The sequence below is a fragment of the Jaculus jaculus genome, chromosome 1, assembly GCF_020740685.1.
Source record: "Jaculus jaculus isolate mJacJac1 chromosome 1, mJacJac1.mat.Y.cur, whole genome shotgun sequence".
Taxonomy (NCBI): Eukaryota; Metazoa; Chordata; class Mammalia; order Rodentia; family Dipodidae; genus Jaculus; species Jaculus jaculus.
Genome location: NC_059102.1, coordinates 42,945,712 through 42,957,769, shown reverse-complemented (window position 1 = coordinate 42,957,769; position 12,058 = coordinate 42,945,712). Strand labels below are relative to the sequence as shown.

At 41.9% G+C, this 12,058-nt stretch overlaps 1 pseudogene; it reads left to right on the top strand.

The window, feature by feature from the left end:
- The first annotated feature begins 1,008 nt into the window (after positions 1–1,008).
- LOC101608960 lies at positions 1,009–9,555 on the top strand (annotated as a pseudogene).
- The last annotated feature ends 2,503 nt before the right edge of the window (positions 9,556–12,058 follow it).

Genomic DNA, 12,058 nt, shown 5'->3' with positions numbered 1-12,058 from the left:
GGGCGCTAAGAAGACAAAGCTTCAAACCACAAAGTGGAAACATTGCTGCTGTCTTGAGGGAAATTTGAATCCAAGATGATATTTTACAGTTACTTTAAGGAATGGATCTAATGTCTGTGTGCAAATGTGTGTGTGTATGTGTGTGTGTGTGTGTGTGTGTGTGTGTGTGTGTGTGTGTGTTTTCAGGCTTGGGTTGTAGTTCATGGTAGAATACTTATTTAGCTTGAGCAAGGTCACTACAAAAAAGAAAAAGGAAAATATTTTCTCATATTATGCTCAGTGAATAAGTATGTTTTATAATTAACTAACTCTTATTTAATTATATTCAATATCACTTACAGGAGAAAAAATTTCCAAACATAAAAATAAATCCCATTGGGCTTTATCTTTTTTTTTTTTTTTTTTTTGAGGGAGGGTCTTGCTCTAGCCCAGGCTGACCTGGAATTCACCATGTAGTCTTAGGGTGGCCTTGAACTCATGGAGAGCTGCCTACCTCTGCCTCCCAAGTGCTGGGATTAAAGGTGTGTGCCACCATGCTTGGCTGGGCTTTGTCTTTTGATTAGTGACTTTTTTTTTTTTAACCTAATAGGAAAATCCTTGTTAACAGAAGATTTGAGAACAATAAAGCAACTGGAGGTTATTAATATGAAAATATGGCCGATTGTTCCTCTTGTAGAAATCTCTCTGGACTGCCACTTCCTGAAAAATGACTCAGCAAAAACTCCCAAGAAGGGCTGTTCGGGTTGAATATGATTGTTTAGGTCAGGGCTTATTTCTTATCTGTAAAGTCACCTTTTGATTGATGATTCATGTTTCTCTTCAATAATGGGCTTTGAATGCAAACTGTTTCTTAATATAAACAAATGGCTTCAGTATTTCAAGCAAAACATTTCCGTTGGTTTAGAACTATTTCCTAGTTTACGCCCGAAACTGTAGTTTTTGATTTCAAAAGAGAGAAAAGAGAATGATTGTTTAGAAGAAAGTGTGCGAAGAAGGGGTGCCTTCACCATGGGTGGCCCTCAAGGCCTGCTTGGGATGAGAGGGAACAAGTGGCCCAAAGAAGTAGGTGCCCTGAATTTTGGCTGTAGAGACCTTAGTGTCCTGGGAGAGAAAGGGGATCTTTGGTAGCCTGGTAAAAAAATCTTCCACCATGTTCTCAAATTCCTAGTTCTGCTGAAGAGACCTAACCTACAAAAGTCGAGGATAAATGATGCATTGAGCAGTTGTTAAAAATACTAGAAAGCTGGGCTGGAGAGATGGCTTAATGGTTAAAGCACTTACCTGTGAAGTCTAAGGACCTAGGTTCAATTCCCTAGTACTCACTTAAGCCAGATGCACAAGGTGACATATACATCTGGAGTTCATTTGCAGTGGTTAGAGACCCGAGACACCCATTCTCATTCTATCTGCCTCTTTCTCTCTCTCTCAAATATAAATAAATAAATAAAAGTTTAAAATACAAGAAAGTTTTTTAGTGCTTTCTGAGGACATGCCATGTGAAAACTATGACACATGCCTGTAATCCTAACACTTAGGAGGCTGAAGCAGGAGGATTGCAGCAAGCCTGGTCTTCATGGAGAGTTCATGATAGCCTGGGATACATAAGACCCTGCTTCAAAAAATAAAAATAAGGGCTGGAGAGATGGCTTAGTGGCTAAGGCGCTTGCCTTCAAAGCCAAAGGACCCAGGTTTGACTCCCTAGGACCCATGTAAGCCAGATGCACAAGGGGGCCCATGCATTTGGAGTTTGTTTGCATGGCTTGAATCCCTGGTGGGCCCATTCTCTCTCTATCTGCCTATTTCTGTATTTCTCTCTCTCTCAAACAAATAAATAAAAAGAAAATATTTTTTAAAGAGTCATGGGCTGAGGCTTATGCCAAGTCACTTTACCCCAGCCTCAGTCCTCAAAATAAACAAACAAACCAACCAACCAACCAAATAAAAAATGTAGAATAATAGCATAAGCTACTTTCAGTTGGCCACCAGGTGGAGCCAAAATCTAGTTCTGTATTGGCCAGCGCAAGTTTAAGATGCACATTTGGGAAAAGGCCAACAGGACAGCTTGAATTTTTTCAATGAAAAGGCCATGAATAAACCAAAGATTTTTGTTTTGTATCCAGGGATACTGTCATAGAAGGGATTTTGAGTTGTCTCTTCAGCCTAGAAGTGCATAGAGCTGAAGAAGAATCACAATTACTATGACAGTGAATCCAGAATTTTCTTGTCAAATTAAGAAAAAGGTATCAATTTAACTGAGCAGTAAACACTCCTCAAATTGTTTTCATCACTGGAGTCTTCGTCATTCCTGTTCAGGGCTTCCATTCATATATATATATAGAAATTTTACATATTTATTTGTTTATTTGTGTGTGTGAGAGAGAGAGAGAGAGAGAGAGGGATGGAGGGAGGGAGGGAGGGAGAGGAAGTGGCAGATAGAGAATGGTCACGCCAGGGCCTCTGGCCACACTGCAAATGAATTCCAGATACATGCACCCCCTTGTGCATCTGGCTTACGTGAGTACTAAGGAATCAAATCTATGTCCTTAGACTTCATAGGCAAGTGCCTTAACCGCTAAGCCATCTTTCTAGACCCCATTCTGGTATTGTCCATCACTTGTCCACTACCTGCCTCATATCATGCGATGTGCTTTGGATCTGAAGCACATGCCTTGTTTTGGTGCACCTCAGTCTAGCAAGGTAGATAAATACCTAACAAAACAGCGGCACTAAGGAATTACAATGAGAATCAGACAAAACAGCAGCATCCAACATCGTCCAAGATGACTGGTAATAGGTGACAAAATGCTCTCCTCATCTGCCCAGCTCTCTACTGGTTGCATTTGTTCCTTAGCAAATGCTTCCAAGTCATGCTGTCTTCTCAAGTATATGAGGAAGGTGAGGCCACAGACAAGAACACATGCTTAGGGAAGAAGTTCTAGACTAAGGAAGCCATATGTATGAAAGCCCAGACATGCACAAAACCATGGTCTATTCCAGGCACAGGTGGGTTGAGACAGGAAGAACATTTAAATAGTCTCAGAAATGCCACATCTTCTGATTCTATAACAGAAAAGTACGCTGAGCTATGTCAGATTCAGAATGAAATTATTTAAAATTCCCATGATTTTGATGCTTTATTTTATTTGACATTATAAAGTTGTACATAATTATAGTGTACTCCATGATATTTTGAAAAAGTTCTTTAGGGGCTGGAGAGATGGCTTAGCAGTTAAGGCACTTGCCTAAAAAGCCAAAGGACCCAGATTCAATTCCCCAGGATTCACATAAGCCAGATGCACAAGGTGGCACTAAGTCTGGAGTTCGTTTGGAATGGCCAGAGGCACTGGCGTACCCATTATCTCTCCCCCCCTCTCTCTGTTTCTCTCTCTCTCTCAAATAAATAAATAAAAATAAAGTATTTTTTTAAAAAGTCCTTCAAGAATGGTAGGAACATCACTTATTGAGACAACACAGATTTATTGAAAAATCAGAACAGAAATTGAGTTTTCTGAAGAGTGTTTCTTTTAAAAGTGCTACTTAAGGGCTAGAGAAATGGCTCAGTGGTTAAGGCTCTTGTCTGCAAAGCTGAAGGACCCAGGGTTTGATTCCCCAGTACTCATGTAAAGCCAGATACACAGTGTCACATTCACCTGGAGTTTGTTTGCAGCATGTAAAGTTCCTGGAATACCCATTCTCTCTCTCTCTCTTCTATCTCTTTCTGCTTGCAAGTAAATAAGTAAAAATTATTTTTAAAACCTCTACTTTAATCCCAGCACTCAGGAGGCAGACATAGGAGAATCACTGTGAGTTCAAGGCCACCCTGAGACTCCACAGTGAATTCCAGGTCAACTTGGGCTAGAGTGAGGCCCTACCTTGAAAAACCACACACACACACACACACACACACACACACACCCCTCTACTTTAACAATGCACATTATTGTAGATCTCCTGAAAAATCATAATGCAATTGTTTTAAAAAATATTTTATTTATTATTTGAAAGAGGCAGAGGTAGAGAGAGAAAGAGGCAAATAGAAAGAGAGAATGGAGGGCTGGAGAGATGGCTTAGCAGTTAAGGTGCATGCCTATGAGGCCTAAGGACTCAGGTTCAATTCTACAGGTCCCATGTAAGCCAGATGCCCATGGTGGTGTATGCTCTGGAGATTGTTTTCAGTAACTAGAGGCCCTGGGGTGCCCATTCCCCCTCTCTCTCCTTTTCTTCTAAGCCTTCTGGGCATTAAGAAAATATCTCAGGGCTGGAGAGATGGCTTAGCACTTACGGCGTTTGCCTGCAAAGCCAAAGGACCCAGGTTTAATTCCCTAGGACCCACATAAGCCAGACATACAAGGTGGCACATGTGTCTGGAGTTTGTTTGCAGAGGCTGGAAGACCTAATGTGCCCATTCTCTCTCTCTCTCAAATAAATAAAAATTTAAAAAATATTTTAATAAAAAATAAAAATAATAAATCTTTAAAAAGAGAGAGAGAGAATGGAGCCAGGTATGGTGGCACATACCTTTAATCCCAGCACTCAGGAGGCAAAGGTAGGAGGATTGCCATGAATTCGAGGCCACCTGAGATTACATAGTCAGCTCTGGGTTACAGCAAGATCCTACCTTGTAAAACCAAAAAGGGAACAAAAAAGAAAGAAAGAAAGAAAGAAAGAAAGAAAGAAAGAAAGAAAGAAAGAAAGAAAGAAAGAAAGAGAGAATGGGTGTTCTAGGGCCTGTGGCCACTACAAATGATTTCCAGACACATGTGCTACCTTGTGCATCTGGCTTATGTGGGCACTGGGGAAAAAAATCCTAGGTAGGCTTTGCAGGTAAGTACCTTAGCCACTGAGCCATCTCTCTAGCCCCCAATGCTAAGTGCCTTTTTTTTTTTTTTTTTTTTTTGGTTTTTCAAGGCAGTCTCTCTCTCTCTGGCCCAGACTGACCTGGAATTAACTATGTAGTCTCAGGGTGGCCTCGAACTCAAAGCAATCCTCCTACCTCTGCCTCCTGAGTGCTGGAATTAAAGGCATGTGCCACCACACCTGGGTCTGATGCTGTGGTTTTTACCTAATTGAATATCTTGAAAGATTTCCTAATGTTGTAGTAATATCAACACAACTTTTAACTATCGTATTTTAGATAGCCTTTTAAAGACAAACTGTGATATAAGGATTAAATATTTACTTGTTGTCCATTACTTCCAAAGCTCTGTGCTTCTATGTCAAGATACTTTATTGAACAAATATTTATTGAGCATGTACCTTGTACCTACCTGTCAGCTGCTGGAGCCAGGAGGCACCAAGGACCCACTCTCCACGGTGGCCCTCTCCTCAGGCTCCCCCTCATTCACCTCTGCAGGTACACTGGCTTCTCAGGTCACCCACTCTCTTCACATTAGGGATCCCCATTTCTACCAACTTCTGTGCATGTGTCTTGGTGTAAATTCCTGTAGTATGCAAGTGGGAGCCATTCCGCAGTTTTCAAGCCCAGAGGCCTATCTTCCTTAAATACTCTCCTTTTCTTCTAAGCCTTCTGGGCATTGAGAAAATCATCTCAGGGCTGGAGAGATGGCTTAGCACTTATGGCGTTTGCCTGCAAAGCCAAAGGACCCAGGTTTAGTTCCCTAGGACCCACACAAGCCAGACACACAAGGTGGCACATGTGTCTGGAGTTTGTTTGCAGAGGCTGGAAGCCCTAATGTGCCTATTCTCTCTCTCTTTCAAATAAATAAAACTTTAAAAAATAATTTTAAAAAATCATCTCAACCATTTTGACATGTACAGTTGAGAGTGTTAGGTATATTCATAGCTTTGCAACAGGCTTTCCAGAGTTTTTTTTTTCTTTTTTCTTTTTTTGTGGTACTGGGGAGTGAATCCAGGGTCATCTTTTAGGCATCCTTCTATATCCTCTTTCTGTGCTTCCCTGCCTCTGGCAGCCACATCCTTCTTAGTTCTGTGACAGCTTTAGATGCCTCATATAAGTGGGAAGATACAGGATTGGTCTTTAGTGACCATTTGTTTCACTGAGCAGATATCCTCAAAGTTCTTTCTCTTGAGCATTTGAGAGGACACCCTTCCATTTTAAGGCTGTATAATATTCCATTGCATGTCATAACACATTTTGCTAAAGATTCAGTCACCAATGAGTACTTGAATTGTCCTTTCTGACATGCCTATTTCTTCCTTTTTAGCACAATCTATTTGAACACATTCTTCTCCTCTCTCATCTGTATATTTCTTCATTTATTTACACATTCACCCACCCAGCAGGTATTTATTGGACAGGCATAACTGTAGGCACCCAGGTATATTATCAATGAATGAAACAGAAAAAAATTATATCTTCATCACCTGCATCCTACAAGTGAAGACATAATAAATGAGAGAAGTAAGTGAGGTCTCCAGTGTGTCCAAAAGTGGTAAGTATTAAGGGACAAAAACAAAGCAGTGGAGGAAGAAGCATCACACTGAGGCTACCATGATGGACTTCATGTCCACCAAAGATGAGTTTGGAAGGAGTGAGCTAAGCAAACACCAGGCGTTAGAGCAAAAGGCGGAGCAGAAGCAGAAACCCTGAGATGAAGTAAGCCTGGCCCATGTGAAGACCCCCAGGAGACAGGGCAGCCACACGGAGTAGATCTGCTCCATGGCAGAATCACAGGTGTCCTTGCAGGAGGTGGAGAGATCAGAGCAGTAGATGAGGTCAGGCAGGGGGAGCTGCACGGCACAAGGCAAGGAGGTCTTGCCATCATTCTTTTTTTGTTTGTTTGTTTATTTTATTTTGTTATTTTTAGAGAGAGTGAAAGGCCCAAGAATTCAGAAGCCCAGAAATACTATCACGCTCCAAAGGGAGCTTAAGCGGGCCCCTGCACACCTCAAACTCCAGGCTTTACTCTCTGTTGGAAGCAAGTAAAGAATCCCTCTTCTCATTATATCAGAGCCCGCTCCTAATATAAAACTAGGTAAAAAGGGCATGAGATAGCCCTCAAGGATGGGAAATGAGTAATGAAGTGAACCACTTATTTGGTTTCTGTAAATAGCCTGCACCATAAGCCTTAATAGCCCACACCGTAAGCCTTAGTAGCCTGCACCATAAGCCATAGCAGCCTGCCTCAGACCACCAAGGTCATAGGAGACTGATACCACACTCTGCTACCCCCACCCAAGGACCTGCGCAAATGCTGACCACCAAGGTCATAGGAGACTGATTGGTCCACGAGGGGCTTGAACAAATTAAACTAATTGGCTTAGAAACTATGGAGTGGCACAAACTGACTGGCTCTCACCCTGCGGGCTCCTGATGTTAAAAAAATGATTGGTCTAATGCACAGGCTTTGTTAGAAACCCTATAAAAACTGTCCCATTCCTGCATTCGGGGCTCTGCAGTCCTCTACCCCTGTGCGGTGTACGACTGTGGGCCCCAGCGCGCTTGGAATAAAATCCTCTTGCAGTTTGCATCAAGACCGCTTCTCGTGAGTGATTTGGGGTGTCACCATATCTGGGCAGAGCGTGGGGTTCCTTTAAGAGCAAGAGAGAGGCAGAGAGATACAGAGAGAGAGAGAGAGAGAGAGAGAACTGGCATGGCAAGGCCTCAGCCACTGCATTTGAACTCCAGACGCTTGTTCCAACTCACACTCACACTAGCTTCCTCTCAAAATAAGAAACCTTGAAGGAGAACACGGCAGGGACCAGGTGAGCAGCCGCTGAAGGAGATCACAGTTAAGCAGCTCTGGTACAGCTCCAGGCATTCTGCACAGCCTCCCATCCCCCAACCACCAGTGCTGAAAACCACCAGAGAACTCATTCAACCCCAGGCCACACAGCATCCAGCACAGCCAATCAGAACACCAGATCTAGTGACCCAAGCAGCCTAACAGTCCACAGCCCAGCAGAGAGGATTGATGTGAGCACTCAGCATTGGTGAGGTTGGAAGCCATCCCCAGAGTAATAGGGCCTATTTACACAAAGCCGGGTACATAAACCTACACTGGAAGTGCTAATCTCACCTTCAGTGTCTGGGCAGGTTATGTGTTATATTTGGTTGATGTACCTTTGTCAGTAGAATGGATCAAGGAGAGGACAGAATATCTAGACTAGAAGACAAGGTAGCAGATCTAGTTCAGTCCAACAAAGAGAAAGACAAACAATAGGAAGGGATGAATGGGAATTTCATGACATATGAATTCAGGGTATAGTAGAAGGAGAAGAATTTCATTCCAAAGGAATAGTAGGTATTTTCCACAAAATTACAGAAGAAAATTTCCCCTAAACAGGGAAAGTGATACTAATACAGATACAGGAAGCTTTTAGAATGCCAAACAGACAAAATCAGGAAAGAACCTCTCACCATCATGTTATGATTAAACCACAAAACACACAAATCAATGAAACTATATTGAAAGCAATTCGAGAGAAAAATCAATTCACCAAGTTGCCTCCAAGAAACTCACATTTCTGTAAAAGACAGACACTATCTTAGCGTGAAAGAATGGAAAATAGTATTTCAAGCAAATGGGCCTAAAAAACAAGCAGATGTTAATATCTGACAAGGTAGACTTCAAACTAACATTAGTTAGGAAAGATGAGGAAGGTCACTTTATATTGATTAAAGGAACACCCCAACAGGAGAACACTGCATTCCTAAACATATATGCACCTAACATGGGGGCTCCCAATTTCATAAAAACAATAACAACAACCACAAAACGTTACTAGAATTAAGGTCAGAGGTAACACCAAACACAGTTGTAGTGGGTGACTTCAATATCCCACTCTCATCAATTGACAGGTATCCCAGCAAAAAAATAAACAGAGAAGTATATAGAGTAAATGAGGTCATAGAACAAATGGACCTAACAGATATCTACAGAATATTTCATACAAATGCTATAGAATACACATTCTTCTTAGCAGCCTTATGTTTTTATGTTGGGTCTGCATGAGGTTTATCTTGTCCTTTCCAGTAGCGTGCCAGTGCTCCTGAGCCTATAACCTGTGGTGTGGCAGCAAGACTTGCAGGGACAACTGAAGCCATTTTCACTCCATTGGAAAGAGCTCAGACGTTGCTTCAAGATCATAAGCATCAAAAAAAAAAAAAAAAAAAAAAAAGATCATAAGCATCATGACAAATTCACAAGCATCAGGCTTTCCAGGCACTGAAATGTCATGGGATTGGGCAGTATTATTGAGGTTTGGTGCCCATTCTTTTCCCCAAATGGATTTAGCAATGCCTTTTTCTTTGGCCTTCGAGGACCTGTTAAGGAGCATCAGCCTATGGCGACAACGCATAGTGCTCACCTGGTCAATGACTTTATTTGCGGAGGTCTTTTGGGTGCCATGTTGTGATTTTTGTTTTTTTTTTTTTTTGCAATTAATGTTGTGAAAGGTTGACTGCAGTCTCAGATTGGCGGGGAATTTCAGCCCTCCAAGGTTTTAAAAACCATCTGGCAGGACAGGAAGCTGGCAAATCTTTTCAGAGGTGCTCTTCTGAATTACCATCAGTCTCTGGTCTCCTGGGGATTAATCAATGCAGCTTACAAGTTTTTGTTACAGGTTAAATGACAAAGTCACCAGCAAAATGTGATTTATCAGCCAATTAGACCCAAGAAGAATGCAATTTGGTTTTGTTCCTAATTGTCCTAAATAAATTGGTGTCATTAAGTCAGTAAATTATGGGCAAAGCATCATCAAAAACAAAATAAAAGTTTTCAGGAGGAAAAAGAAAACAAATGACAATATATGCTGGTGAGGATGTGGAAAAAGAGGAACCTTCTACACTGTTGGAGGGAATATAAACTGGTACAGCCATTGTGGAAATCAGTGTGGAGGTTCCTGAGACAGCTAAAAACAGATTTACCATGTGACCCAGCTATATCACACCTAGAAATATAACCTAAAGACTCGTCTCAATACCTTAGAGATACTTGCACAACCATGTTTATTGCCACTCTATTTACAATAGCTATGAAATGGAACCAGCCTAGATGCCCCTCAACTGATAAGTGGATAATGAAGATGTGGTACATTTATACAATGGAATTCTATTCAGTGGTGAAGAAAAATGCAATTATGATATTTGCAGGGAAATGGATGGACCTGGAAAGGATTATACTTAGTGAGGTAACCAGGCCCAGAAAGCCAAGCACCACATGTTTTCTCATATGTGGACCCTATCTACAAAAGCTTGGACTTGTATGTGAGTTGGAATAAAACTCAGTAGCAGAGGCCAGTAAGCTCGAAAGGGGCTCTAAAGGGAGGGAGGGGAGGAGAGCACTTAAGGGGATGGTATTGTATACATGTAAGATGAACAGATTACTGGAGGTGGAATGGTCTAGGTAAGGACAGGAGAAGAGATTGAGTAAAAGAAGGGTGGGGGGAGGGTTAATCAAAATCTAAGAGGTTATGAATAAGCTGTATGTAAACCTAATTTATTGGACAGTAGCACACCAGAACCTATAGATTGTCACTAGAAAAATTTTCAGTGCCAGGGATGGGATACTTTCCAGTGAGCCATTTGCCAGGGAGGTCCCTGATACCCCCAAAACATTACAGGCCATTGCCAAGGCTCTTGGTTTCCCACTAGGAATAGATGGTAAGACTCTATTGCTGAAGACTCCACATGCTTGGGCTGCAAAGTCACTGACAAATCTTGGTGGACCTGATCTGAAAACCTCCTCTCTATAGACCAGCTAACAGAAAGCTGGAAAAAGCTATGCTATGTGCAGCTCTATTGGAGAGAGAGAGAAGTCAACAGTTGAAATAAACAATAGTGGATAATATAGGCCTTAAGTTTGACCAGCCAGGCCAAAGAAGCCAACAGATGCAATAGTGGTATGCCTGTTATGGGGAAAACCAACCACTCTCTAATTGTACTGGAGTTCTGCTCCATGGGAGGGAATACATGCCTGATATTGAAAACCTGTGATGGGGAAGGTCATGAGTCCTAGGGATGTAATGTCTGCTTGCATCTGCCTAAATGCATATATTATGCTCACCAAACTGCCTGGTAAGCACTTTTCTTAATGTTCATACCCATATAGTAAGGCGACTCTCACTTTTGGTTAGAAAAGCTTCTCTTTTCAGATGGCAGTGACCTCTGGGATGACTCAAAAGGTACCATGGTGCTGAGAAGAAGTGACAGAGGAGTGTTCAGCACTAAAACATCTCTATCACACCTTCCAAGGCTCAGGGTCTATTGCAGAAGAGGTGGCAGAAAGAATGTTAGAGCCAAAGGAAGGGTAGGACTGCTTACAATGGACTCTCTCAGATACAACATGGCCTCCATATCCATGACCTCATAGTGCCTGGCACTACCTACACAAGACCCTCATAATAGGAGGAAAAGATGATGACATCAAAATAAAAGAGACACTAGTTGAGAGGAGGAGGGAATATGATGGAGGGGAAAGTAAGGTGGGGAGAAAATTATCATGGTTTATTGTCTATAATTATGAAAGTTGTCAATAAAATTTTTTTTCAAGGTAGGGTCTCACTCTAGCTCAGGCTGACCTGGAATTCACTATGTAGTCTCAGAATGGCCTTGAACTCATGGCGATCATCCTAGCTCTGACTCCCAAGTACTGGGATTAAAGGCTTGTGCCACCATGCCCGGCAATAAATTATTTTTTTTGAAGCACGATAGGTGGCTCAGTCAGAAATACTATTTGAGGGTTAGACAGATGGCTCAGAAGCCAAGGCACTTGCTTGCAAAGCCTGAAGCTTGGGTCTGATTCCCAGATGCACAAGGTGGCCCATCTATCAGGAGGTGTTTGCAGTGGCAGGAAGTCCTAGCATGCTCATACTCTCTTTCTTTCAAATAAACATAATAAGATATTTAAAAATATTATTTGAAAGACTCCTACTGGAACGCACACATAATTGTGTCCTCTGAAGCACTCAGTGATCGTCATGTTTCTGTCAGAGGATGAGACTAAGGAAAAGCCTCTGTGTTCAGCTCGACCAGCACAAAAGATAACAAGCTTGCAGTGTCGTTGTTCTGACCTCAGTATTATTTGTTATTATTGCTTTTTTTAGACAGAATCACATTCTGTAGCCCAGGCTGGCC